Below are 11,336 nucleotides of genomic sequence, written 5' to 3'. Positions count from 1 at the left end.
AAGAAAAGAATAAAGCAAATTTAATATTGATATTTAATGAAATGTTTCATTAAAACCTTGAGCAGATTAAAGATGTCTGGGGGAAAAAAAAACCAGTGAAGAGTTTTAAGTTTAAATATGGAAGAGAGCTAAAACTGTTAGAAAAAAATTTTAACTCAGTTATAAATAGAAATGACATTCCTATATAAGGTTAACAGACTGGTGAAGGATAAAAGAAGGAGCCTTTAGAAAACTGAAGGTAATTTCTATAAAAACAATGAAAAGAGTATCACAAATGACAATCAACCAAGAAGGCAGTTGCAAAATTTTTAATGAGATGAGGAAAGAATATTTTACCTTGCAGGGATTATGACCTTTTTGGTAAATCATCAAGGTTCCATTGAGCTAAAACTCTTGTTTTTTGAGGCATTTCATTTCATGTCACATTCTGCTTAAAACCTTCAATAGCTTCCCAGGAGACTTAGGACAAGTTCAAAAACCCAGCAGATGGCCTACTAAGCCTTTTCAAGACCTGGCCCCTGCCTACTTCTGCGTCATCACCTGCTTCTCTACTTTCCAGCCATTTCGGATTTCTTTCAGTTCTTTAAAAGGTTCGGTTTTTCAAAAGCCTCTATTTCTCTCAACTTGCCTGAGGGCATTTGCACTTTCTGCCACGAAAACTTATTTCCCCAATTAAACCATGCCCTTCTCATCCTTCAGGTCCCACTTAATGTTACCTCCTCAGCGTGCCCTTCCTACCTGCTCCCCACATGGCAGATCCCCCTACCCTGTTAGCGCCTGGTACTTCTCCTCTGCCTCCATTTCAAGCCTATAAATTCTTTGAGGGCCTACTTCCCTTTGATGTATCACTCTATCCAGCCTCTATCACAGTTTGGTACACCGTAGACACTCAATAAGTATTTGCTAAATGAAGGACAGATTCTCAGGATATAGGACAGGTTACTTTAAAAAGAAATAACAAATTATGAAACACCAATTTGCACAAAATTAGTTTTTGTTCTACCTCAACTATTTTCAATTACTAACAATTAAAATAAAACTTTTTCTTTTCGTTTGCAATGCTAATCTTAAATTTTAGTGGTAATATTACCAGTAATAATTACTAGCGATTAAAGTTAAAACATCCACCATTGGCTCACAAACCAGGGTGGAGTTTGTGGATAAATTCTAGGATGTGTCACATCTGAACCAGCTTTCGTAATCTGAAAGATTCTATTCATCAGGAAACTAGTTTCTACTACTCTTGGCCAATATCAGGGTAATTGGGCAAATCCAAGTCAGTAAGTTGTTCTTCAGCTGTTACTTATCACCATTTTTTATCTGCCACATCTTCCTCACACGTGTGTGTGTGTGTGTGTGTGTGTGTGCTTAATCTGATTATCATAATATGATCTTACACTGCCAAGAACCTAATCTTTAGGCATAGTACCAAATCTAAAACTGAGATCTAACACTGCAACTTACCTAAAATAATTTAAAGCAGTCTTAAAAACAAACAAGCAAAAAACATAATGTATTCACCCATATGTTTTGTTAACTAACTTCCAGAAACCAAAGTTGTTACTTTCGAAATCACTATTTCCCTCTAAATCAAAGTCAGAAAGCTCTTCATTTGTTGCTATTTGATATTAGGCCTTTCTCTTAACAAAGAACACAAAGTAACAACAGAATCACATAGCCATAGCAATTAAACAGGTTTTTTTTCAAAGTAAAATTATTTCAAGCCAGTTATGATTGAATTTACAGTAAACTATTATTATCAGAGCAGTGCTGTGTCCTTTCTGTTTGTTATTAAAAATCTAGACACAGGCTTCCCTGGTCATGCAGTGGTTAAGAATCCGCCTGCCGATGCAGAGGACAGGGGTTCGAGCCCTGGTCTGGGAAGATCCCACATGCCGTGGAGCAACTAAGCCCGTGAGCCACAACTACTGAGCCTGCACTCTAGAGCCCGTGAGCCACAACTACTGAGCCCGTGTGCCACAACTACTGAAGCCCACACGTTTAGAGCCTGTGCTCCACAACAAGAGAAGCCACCGCAATAAGAAGCCGGCGCACCACAACGAAGAGTAGCCCCCGCTCGCATCAACTACAGAAAGCCCGAGCGCAGCAAGGAAAACCCAACACAGCCAAAAATAAATAAATAAATAAATTTATTTTTTAAAAAAATCCAGACACAACCTACCACACAAGGAGGTATTGATTTACCTGCCTGGCACTTGTAAGTGTCACTTTCCATAGAGAAATGTTCATCTAAAAGCAATGAAAGTTTGTTTCCAAAACACTTTACTTCCAACCAAACAACTGCATTCCTCTATTATGTGTACCCAAAAAATAACATCCCCAAGCTATCCTATCAGCAGTGTCCATCTACACATGCAGAACAGGGAGCAAAGAGCACCTGGGAACCAAACGGGTGGAATTCATCCCATCCTGTACAACTCGTTCCCAAGGGAGTTTTAACTCCCCTGCCTACCCTTCAGGGTAACTAAAAAAAACGATGCAGGCAGGGAAAAGCAGCTACAGTACCTTGCAGGTTAAACTATTTCTAAATCTCCCAACAATCCAGTCTGAAGTACTGCAAAAAGTAGACAATGCGTTTGCATACCTGAATTTAATGAAGCCTGCTCTCTGGCATGCACCCTAGGCATGGATCTCTCAAGGGGGATTAGAGCTCAAACAATAAAATGCACAATGTTATTGGCTTAAAATCAAGAAAACCAATTATTTTGCCCTTGGTCTTAAATCCTAAAGGAATTTTTTCTTGCCCAATAATTATATTACTTTTACCTTGATTTCTTATTTCTGCTTTTCCAACATATCACTAAGAGCACTGTATTTTATTTGCTAGTTTAAAAAAGATCAAAACAGAATCAAATCAAAACCACAAAGACAAGGTAATGGATGGCAGTTGCAGTACTGTCCTTTATATTCTGCTACATATTATGTATAGGCAAAAACTTTTGAATATACAAAAAGTGCTAAGAAATTGTAATACATGTAAGAAGGTATTTTTAAAAGACATATCTTTTAAGATCTACATGATTTCGTTTACAAGTGTCTAATGATAAAAGGATCTAGGTGGAAGCAAGTAAATAAGGTTAAAAAAATGCGTGTTGGCCAGTGAGATCTTTTTGGGGTGATGGAAATGTTCTAAAATTGGATTGTAGTGATGGTTACACAACTCCATAAATCTACAAAAAAAAAAAAAAATCAATGAATGGTACGGTTAAAACATGAATTTTATGGTATGTAAAGTATACCTCAATAAAACTGTTAAAAATGCATATTCAAAACCCATACTTGGTAAAGAAATCCACAGCACTTCTGTATAGCTCCCATCTTGGTAGAACAACTGTCCTGCTTTGGCCAAGGTGATTTCCAGCCCTGAGGTTCTACAATATTCATCACTCCTTTCTAACTTTAATAACTGGCAAAAGTGATTCTCACCAATTACAGAATAAGATGTTAAGTCCTTTTCCTCCCTAACATGGACCTCTGGGGGCTCCTTTGGGCTAAGCAACTGTAGCTCTCTTAAGGATGGGTCTTGTTTAAAAACACACACACTCATAAGAGGCTATAAGTAACAGAAAATTCTACTTGCAAGTAGAAAAATTTTGTCAGGCTGCAACTCCTACATAGTGTTAAGCAACATCAATAACATATCTCTGTAGACTTCACCTCCAAATTTTATTTTACTGAAGTCATTACAATTACAAAAGAGATACCCATCTGCAGATTGTAATGGCTGCCATTTTACTTCAAGAGTGCATCTAAACCACAAAATTGAATTCAAGGAATATCTTCACAGCCTTTATTAGTGCAGCAAATTTAATCAAAGTCAGTCAAAAGTTAAAATGGAACATGAAGAAACATGAAATACCAAGTGGTTAATTAGAAACAGCTACCTCATTTGAGTGTAAATAATTATGTACAACCTTCATTTATGAAGAAACAGAACTAATGACCCTCTTAGAAAAATCTGAACTTGCAGTTGTCCTATCCATCAGCGCTGATGGATCTGAGTCCAGCCTCCCATGTGACTAAAGGTCAGGCAGCCTTGCCAATGTAGCCTATGAACTCCAGGAGGCATATTTATACCTCCAGTAACCACCCCAGGAGTGATGTACAGTAGGAGCTCAAAACATGTTTGGGAAATCAGATTTCTAAAGAGAAGCAGAAAGCATAGTTTTGAAGAGCACATGTTCAAGTCATACCGGTTTCAATGGAAGTTTTGCCTCAGCTACTGACTAGCTAGGTAATCTGGGTAAAATATTTTCTCTCCCTCAGCCCATTTGGTCAAGTGTATACGGGAAATAAGAAAAACATCTACCTCACAGGAATGTTGTGAGAACACACATACACACATATATTCATGCAAATAAATTATTTGCCATAGTACCTGGTATTCAGTAAGGCTGAATAAATAGAATATTAGAATTTAATTATTATAGAGAAGACTGCCCAAAAGAGACCACACCCAAAACTTGACCCTAATGAGAACTATCTCAAACACAAATGTTTCTAAGAGCTTAATTCAAGATGCTGACAATCAATTCCAAAGACTTGAATGGGTTAAGTCCTTTTAACCTAATAAATAATTTTCTGTTAATTCCCAAATCTGAATTGTCTAAATGTTAGCAGGCTCTTTAGGTGGAAGGTCCTCACTCACAGCTTTCATTTCCCACTGACAGAATTGTACCCAAGTTCATATCACACAGTATTAAGAAGTAACTGTACAAACTTGAATGAGAAATGAGGCCAGATCTTTGAATAATCCAGTCTTCCAAGCACTGCTCTATATAAAGGAAACATTCTAGAAACTATCAAGAATTTAAATCCAAACACTAAAGTAAGTGATGCATCGCCAACAAAAGAGTTCTAATGTTGAATTTAAGATAGAAAGTAAATTTGAAAACCCTCCCAAACAGAAAGTTTAAATACAGTCTTTCAATTACATTATTTTCTCAAGTTGAAATATGTGACCCAACTGACTTCATCATCAGATGATAAGAACCTTTGAGGTTCGACCTCTGTCTCTATCAAGAAATTCAATGTTGCCAAAAATTAAAACTTTAGAAACTAAAATTATCAAATTCTGAGTAAACAGTCTTTTCTACTTAAAAAGTGACGTAATACTTCAAATTCTGCTATTCTTGTACCAAAATTAAGCGTTACCTAAAGGATTCCCCTCACATTTTGGATCTAAGTATGTGGATTCGTTTGTTCTTAAATGCCTTCTGTTATTACTTGACATCAATTTATTACATGAAAAAGTCATATCCCCACACTAACAGCCAAAAATGAAGTACTATGTTAACATACCCTCTAACATGTATTAGAAATAAAGGAGATAACCACCAAAGTTATCAAAATAAAAAGGGGAAAAAAAGGTGAACTTTTAACAGACACACTGAAGAAGGCTTCTTTTCTCTGCTCACCTCCTTACAAATTCCACAGCCATATTCTCAGATATACTGGAATTTTCTACCATAAATTAACTTGAAACATAAATCAAAATGAAAAGTTGAATTTCTGCAACAGAAGCCACTGTCATTTCCAACAATGCAACTATTGTTGAAAGCGTCTCTCACAGATTCTTAGACACAGTGGTGAAGCAAGGCTGGGGGGTGGGTGCGGGCGGCGGTGGGAAGGCATACTTGACGAAATGTCTCCACCTCTGTATTTCGTTTTGTAACAATACCGCACCTTCAAAGCAGAAATACCAAGTAAAATCTGGTTGTTATTAAATGAGACTGCCTTAACTCCATGCAGCACATTTGGAACAGAATACATCTGATTCGCAATCAGTCAACCTTCTATTACTCATCTATGCGAGATGGCCCTGCAATTTCCCTCAATGGGAGCCTTTTCTTTTAAAACCCCAGGGAATACTGTCGATACCACACTCTGATTTAAATGACTCCAAGAAAATTACAATGAAAATAATGGCACATTTAGCCCAGGGAACTTGCATAAGTAGAAAATCAAAAAGCTGAGATAAAGGGGTAAAAAATCCCTACCACAAACCCCTAAATCATGAATAAATTATAAATCTGAGCAGGAAAAAAAAAAAGGAATCCTCTCTGGAGAAAGAATGCTTATTTCTAATTTTTAAAAAATATTTATTTATTTGGCTGCGCCGGGTCTTAGTTGTGGCTCGGGGGATCTTTCGTTACAGCATGTGGGATCTAGTACCCTGACAAGGGATCGAACCCGGGCCCCCTGCATTGGGAGCGCAGAGTCTTACCCACTGGACCGCCAGGGAAGTCCCTCTAATTATTTTTTTGATATACCAAATTTTGTTTTTAAAAAAATTAGGCTCAGAAAACTTGCTAAATAAGCAAAATTAGAACACTAAACTGTTTTCTATATATACATATATATCAAATTAATCCTTGCATTGATTAGGTTAAAAGGCAAGACAATTCAAAGGGATTTGACAGTTGAAGACCCTCCAACCCCTCTGAAATGGTAGATTATTTAACACTCTTGTAATGATTAACTTTATTTAGCATGCCTCTTTTGGAGCTCTATTATTTAATACAGTCAAACTGAATTTTTTTTATCCTAATTAGGTTTCCTTGTACTTGTGAAATGCTCAGCATACACTGTGCTGGCAGCTTTAGTTCTTCTACAGCTTCTCTCTTCTGGCTCCGTCCCCCACTCGCCCACCCCCCACCCTTAGAAAAAAGATTTCCTTCCCAAATGTTCTCTTCTCTGCATTTGTCAACAGAAACACCCACTGGTGGTGTCAAACTGGTAATACTGCTGCAGGCTTCCTTACTCCCGTTCCAGTGTCAACGCCAAAAATGCGCAAACCTAAAATACTCTTAGTACTCTTAATAAAGAAATTAAAAGGATTGCTAAGGTACTCAACTATCATGTTGTCGAAAACAGGCACACCTTTTTAAAAAATGTATTATTAATGATCGTAACTGGGTTGTTAAATGTAAGATTATACTACCCCCCCTTCAACTCTTCACATTTTATGAATAAAATATTTTAAAACACTTAAAGAAATTAAAAACAAATTTACACCTAAATGTCATTCACAAATAATTCCGAATAGCCTCGGTAAAGATGCCTTCTTTTGTAACCCTACAGCAAGAAAGGAACAACCTGGAAATGTTCCAGCAGATGTTACCTAAAGCAATAATTCTATTCTATACATATTTATGTCTCCTGTTTCGGTCAAATGCTCCCGGACAAATTAATTTGTGTAATCCTTTACATTAACTACATAAACCATTACATCCAAACAAACCTAATTCAGATGCACGGAAAGAAATTATTCCGTGTCTGCAATACTTTCTAAAATCAGCTTAAATTTCAGTCAATTAAAATAGATTGTGTTAACAGAACACTGATCTGCAACTACTTAAATATCACAGCATCCGTCTAATCTCACTGTGGAGATACTAAGGTCAGGCTTTTCTTTTTCAGGCATCTGTGCTTTAACACTCAAGTGAAGCGAAAAACAAAACCCTCAAAGAAGAACTGCCTTTACACTGAAATATGTTCAGGTTATTTTTTCCCCCAACGTGGGCACAGAACGTCTCAATGAGAGAAGAACCTGTTCGTTCTGGGAAATGGTTCCAAACCCCAGGATTTAATTTCTATGAGGGTCCAAAGGGTACGAAGGTCTGGGAAGGGGCCAATTTCTGCTTCTCCCCACTATGCTAGTCTTGAACTTCATAACGACGCCTGAAACTTGTTCGGGGGAAGCTGGAGGAACCGCGGGGCAGGCGGAGGGTCGCTCGCCCACCCTCGCAGGCGACCAAGGTCAGCAGGGCCGGGGCCGCAGCTCGCAGTCCCCGGCGGGTCCCGGACTCCCATGGAACTCGGGCGGGGGGCTCCGGCGCGCAGGCTCCTCCTCAGCGCCGGCGGGAAGGGGCTTCCCTCGCCGCAAGCCCTGGGGAGCTCGGGCCGCGGGGCCGGCGGGGCGGGGATGCAGCAGACCCGCCGCTGAGGGGAGCCCCACGGGGCGGCCTCGACCCGCCGCCCCTCCTCACACTCTCCCGTCTCTCTACACCCCAAAATACATCCCCAGCTCCTCGCCGGGGAAGCCCCTCCAGCGGCGCAATGGGGCGCTGAGGAGGAGCCACTCCAGATTGGGGTGCCCTCGCCGCGTCGCCCCATTCTGGGGGGACCCGCGCCACCTCCCCGTCTCACGTCTGCCCGGGGGGACCGGGTGGGTCCCCTCTCTCAGGAGAAGCTGGGTGGGCGCGGGGCCGAATGAGGACAAGTAGGCTTGGCGGGCGGGTGGCGGCGCGTCTACTCACCCCGCCGAGATCCCCACCTCCTGCCAGGGTCCCACAGCTCCCGAGGCCGCCGTCGCCGCTTTACCTTCCCCAGCGGCGGCGACAACTAATCGAAACCTTCCACCCCGCCCTCTCTCTCAGGAGAACGCGCAGCCTAAGCTGCTAACTGCCCCGCCCCAACCCTCCCGTTTGGACCAATGGGGAAGCGCCTCAGGCTCCTCCAGGTCCCGCCTTCTCCCCGCCCACTTCTGATAGGAACCAATAAGGAGAGAGCGCTCGTCCGCGGGCTCGGGCTCGCGCGCCCCGCCCGCGCCGCTCGTGCACTGGTCCCCGAAGCAGAAGACAGCTGGTTCCCTGTATAAGCTCGTCTGCGCGCGTACGCGCGCGCCATGCCTCCTCGCGCGCCAGGTTTGGTTGCCCCGCCAGGCCCTAGCAACCTGGGCTGGGCGGCTGGGAGGGGCGGGGCCCGAGCCTTGAGCTTTCGAAGGGAGGGGGGATGGGGGGGAAGATCGTGACTGGGAAAGGGGCGGCTGCGGGGGTTGGGGGCCGAGGAGGCCCGGGAATCCGCCTGTCACAGCGGAAAAAAAGGGGGAATCCTGCCTGCAGCGCAGCTATCCTGGCCTCTTCCTCCCTAGGGACACGTGCGGGCGCGGGTGGGGGATCGGAGAAGAAGGGTAGAGCACATTTGGGGCGGAAGCCGAGGCACTGCTTGGAAATAAAGGATGGAGGACTGTTTATCTCTGTTGTTGGTAAAAATGATATCGAAATCCATTGCTGCTGATGCCCATCTGTTGCAGCTGCCTGTGCGCACACACACACACGCACATATACACACATTCACACATACACTCGTCCATCAGCCTGCGATCCCTTGGGTGATTTAGGTGCAAAGAACTAGCAGCCTGAGGATTCCTTACACAGCAGCTGGATACATGCAAACGGCTGTTAAGCAGCAGCAGCAACCCACAGCCCTGCTTCGGTCCAATGCTCAGCCACACAAGATTCCCCAGCTGGCATGAAAGAAATGAAGCCATCGCCCAACCAGTAGAAATGCAAAGATCTTAATACCTACTATGGATCAAGTTTCCAACGAGGATGAAGAGGTGATGAAATGGAAAGAGATACATTTCCAATGCCACTTTTTGAAAACTAGGAAAAATAATACTTTTAAAGACGTTGCAGACTAATCTATGTAATGTGCATAATAATTTCCACTTAAAAAAACAAACAGGAAAAATAGATTTTTTTTCTGGTTCATAGGAAAAGCACAGAAAATAAGCAGTGTGTGAGATCATAGCAGCCACCAAATTAGAAATACGCAGTACTGTACTGTAATGGGAATTAGATATCTTGGATAAAATCCACTTAATCTATTCCTGTTGTGAATCTGGTAACAATATGTAACAATATGCTGGGTTTGGCCATTCAATGCCAAGTCAGTAGGGTTTTCCTTTTCATACTATGGTGAATACTTGATGAGAAAATGAAGGTGCCTGCTTTCTCTTCGGCTTCTCAGGAAGCATATTAGAAAATTTTACAGGTAGGAACAATGAATTAGCAGTGAAGGAAAATGGAGTCAGAGGCAACAACAGAGAGCTTTGCAGAGTCTCCTGCCTCCTCCAGATGCAAAGTAACAGTTGCTGTGACCTCAAGCTTCACCCATGTGGAGCTAGAATTCCTGGGGCAATCACTCCATTTTCAATCTTGTATGTTAGTGCCTTTGTCCCAGGAATTGTAGCAGCATTACCTTCGAATCAAATGAAGAATGGTTTATCTGTATAGATTTAGAACAAGATAAGGAAAGACCAATAACTGACTATCCGGTGATGCAAGTTCAATTTAGTTTTAAGTGGTAATATTAGATGCTTTATAATGTGCCATCCCATATATGCAAATATGACCCTCCACTTCGGGACCTTTGCTTTCATCTCATTTTGAGTAGTGGTGAAGGGATTCTTAGAGTCACATCCAGTTCAGTTAATTGCAATTTTGATCAAAAGCATATATTTTCTATGTTAGAGTTAAAAAGCACCACGCTGCCATTTAACTGAGCTCTTTTCTTATATAGAAAGAACACTAATACTTACCACTGAATGAATGCCTGCTATGTGCCAAGAACTTTGCATACATTTAGAGTTGCCAGATAAAATACAGAAGGCCTGTTAAATTTGAATTTCAGATAAACAATGAATAATTTTTTAGTATAAGTATGTATTTTTATCCTGGATACAAGGGTAGAGGGCTAAATAAGGTTTCTAATCACTGTCAAAAGAAAAAAAAATTTTTTGAAATGCCCCTCTGGGCCCAGACTTCATAATCTGGGAGAAAAGCTTAAAAACCAAATCAATGTGTAAATCTGTAACGTTTGTAGAAAGAGGTGTACATACTCATACTAAAAATTATTTGCTGTTTATCTGAAATTCAAATTTAACTGGGCATTCTCTATTTGTATTTGCTAAATCCGGCAACCCTACATACATTATCTCTGAGCATCATGATTCTCTGCAAGATTCTCTGATAGGTCACCTTTTTCCAGATGAAGAAACAGCTTCAGAGCCTCCCCAACATCTATATGCTCCTTCTTCCTTCTAATAGAACCGCAACTGTGTTCTAGTATCCACGTTTCCAGGGCGGTGGGTGCTTAGTACTCTTAGTCAATCAATGTGTGGCCCAATTACACTAAAGGAAAGAACTTAACCTATGGTTTGAGAGAGAGGTTTTCCCTGTCTATCCTGCTGGATGAACAAGGAAGCAAGTATCCCAGGTGCCACTGGCAGCTATTTTCTAGCTAGGAGGAAAAACCAGCCTTAGGTCAAAGCCTATACACTAAGTAAGGCAGAGTTGAAAAATAGAAAGAAAGAAAAAAACGGGTTCTTGATGACACCACTGACTTGTTTAATTAAACAAATTCTGCCTTTTCCTTGCATTTAAGACAATTTGGGTTTGAGTTTCTATTAGATGCCTCAGAAGCTTCCTGCTGCAGAGACCATGTGTGCTACTTATTATGGGTCTCAATAATAAATAAACAAGTGGTCATCAAGATGCAAGACATTTTTATCCTGGATATATGCGGAA

At 41.2% G+C, this 11,336-nt stretch overlaps 1 protein-coding gene across 5 annotated transcripts in view; it reads right to left on the bottom strand.

Moving 5' to 3' along the window:
- Positions 1-8,413, bottom strand: part of CDKL5 (cyclin dependent kinase like 5) — a 187,423-nt gene extending 179,010 nt beyond the window's left edge. For 3 of the 5 annotated variants that reach the window (XM_082446994.1, XM_082446992.1, XM_082446996.1), the window contains exon 1: positions 8,283-8,408. The gene's annotated coding sequence lies outside the window, so the exon portion shown is untranslated. Of the gene's footprint in view, positions 1-8,282 lie in introns of all 5 variants that reach the window. The other 2 variants (XM_082446993.1, XM_082446995.1) reach the window with 2 other exon arrangements.
- Between the last annotated feature and the right edge of the window lie 2,923 nt (positions 8,414-11,336).

The sequence above is a fragment of the Balaenoptera physalus genome, assembly GCF_965194825.1.
Source record: "Balaenoptera physalus genome assembly, chromosome: X".
Taxonomy (NCBI): Eukaryota; Metazoa; Chordata; class Mammalia; order Artiodactyla; family Balaenopteridae; genus Balaenoptera; species Balaenoptera physalus.
The sequence above is the reverse complement of the archived record's forward strand: the minus strand, read 5'-3'. Positions and strand labels throughout refer to the sequence as shown.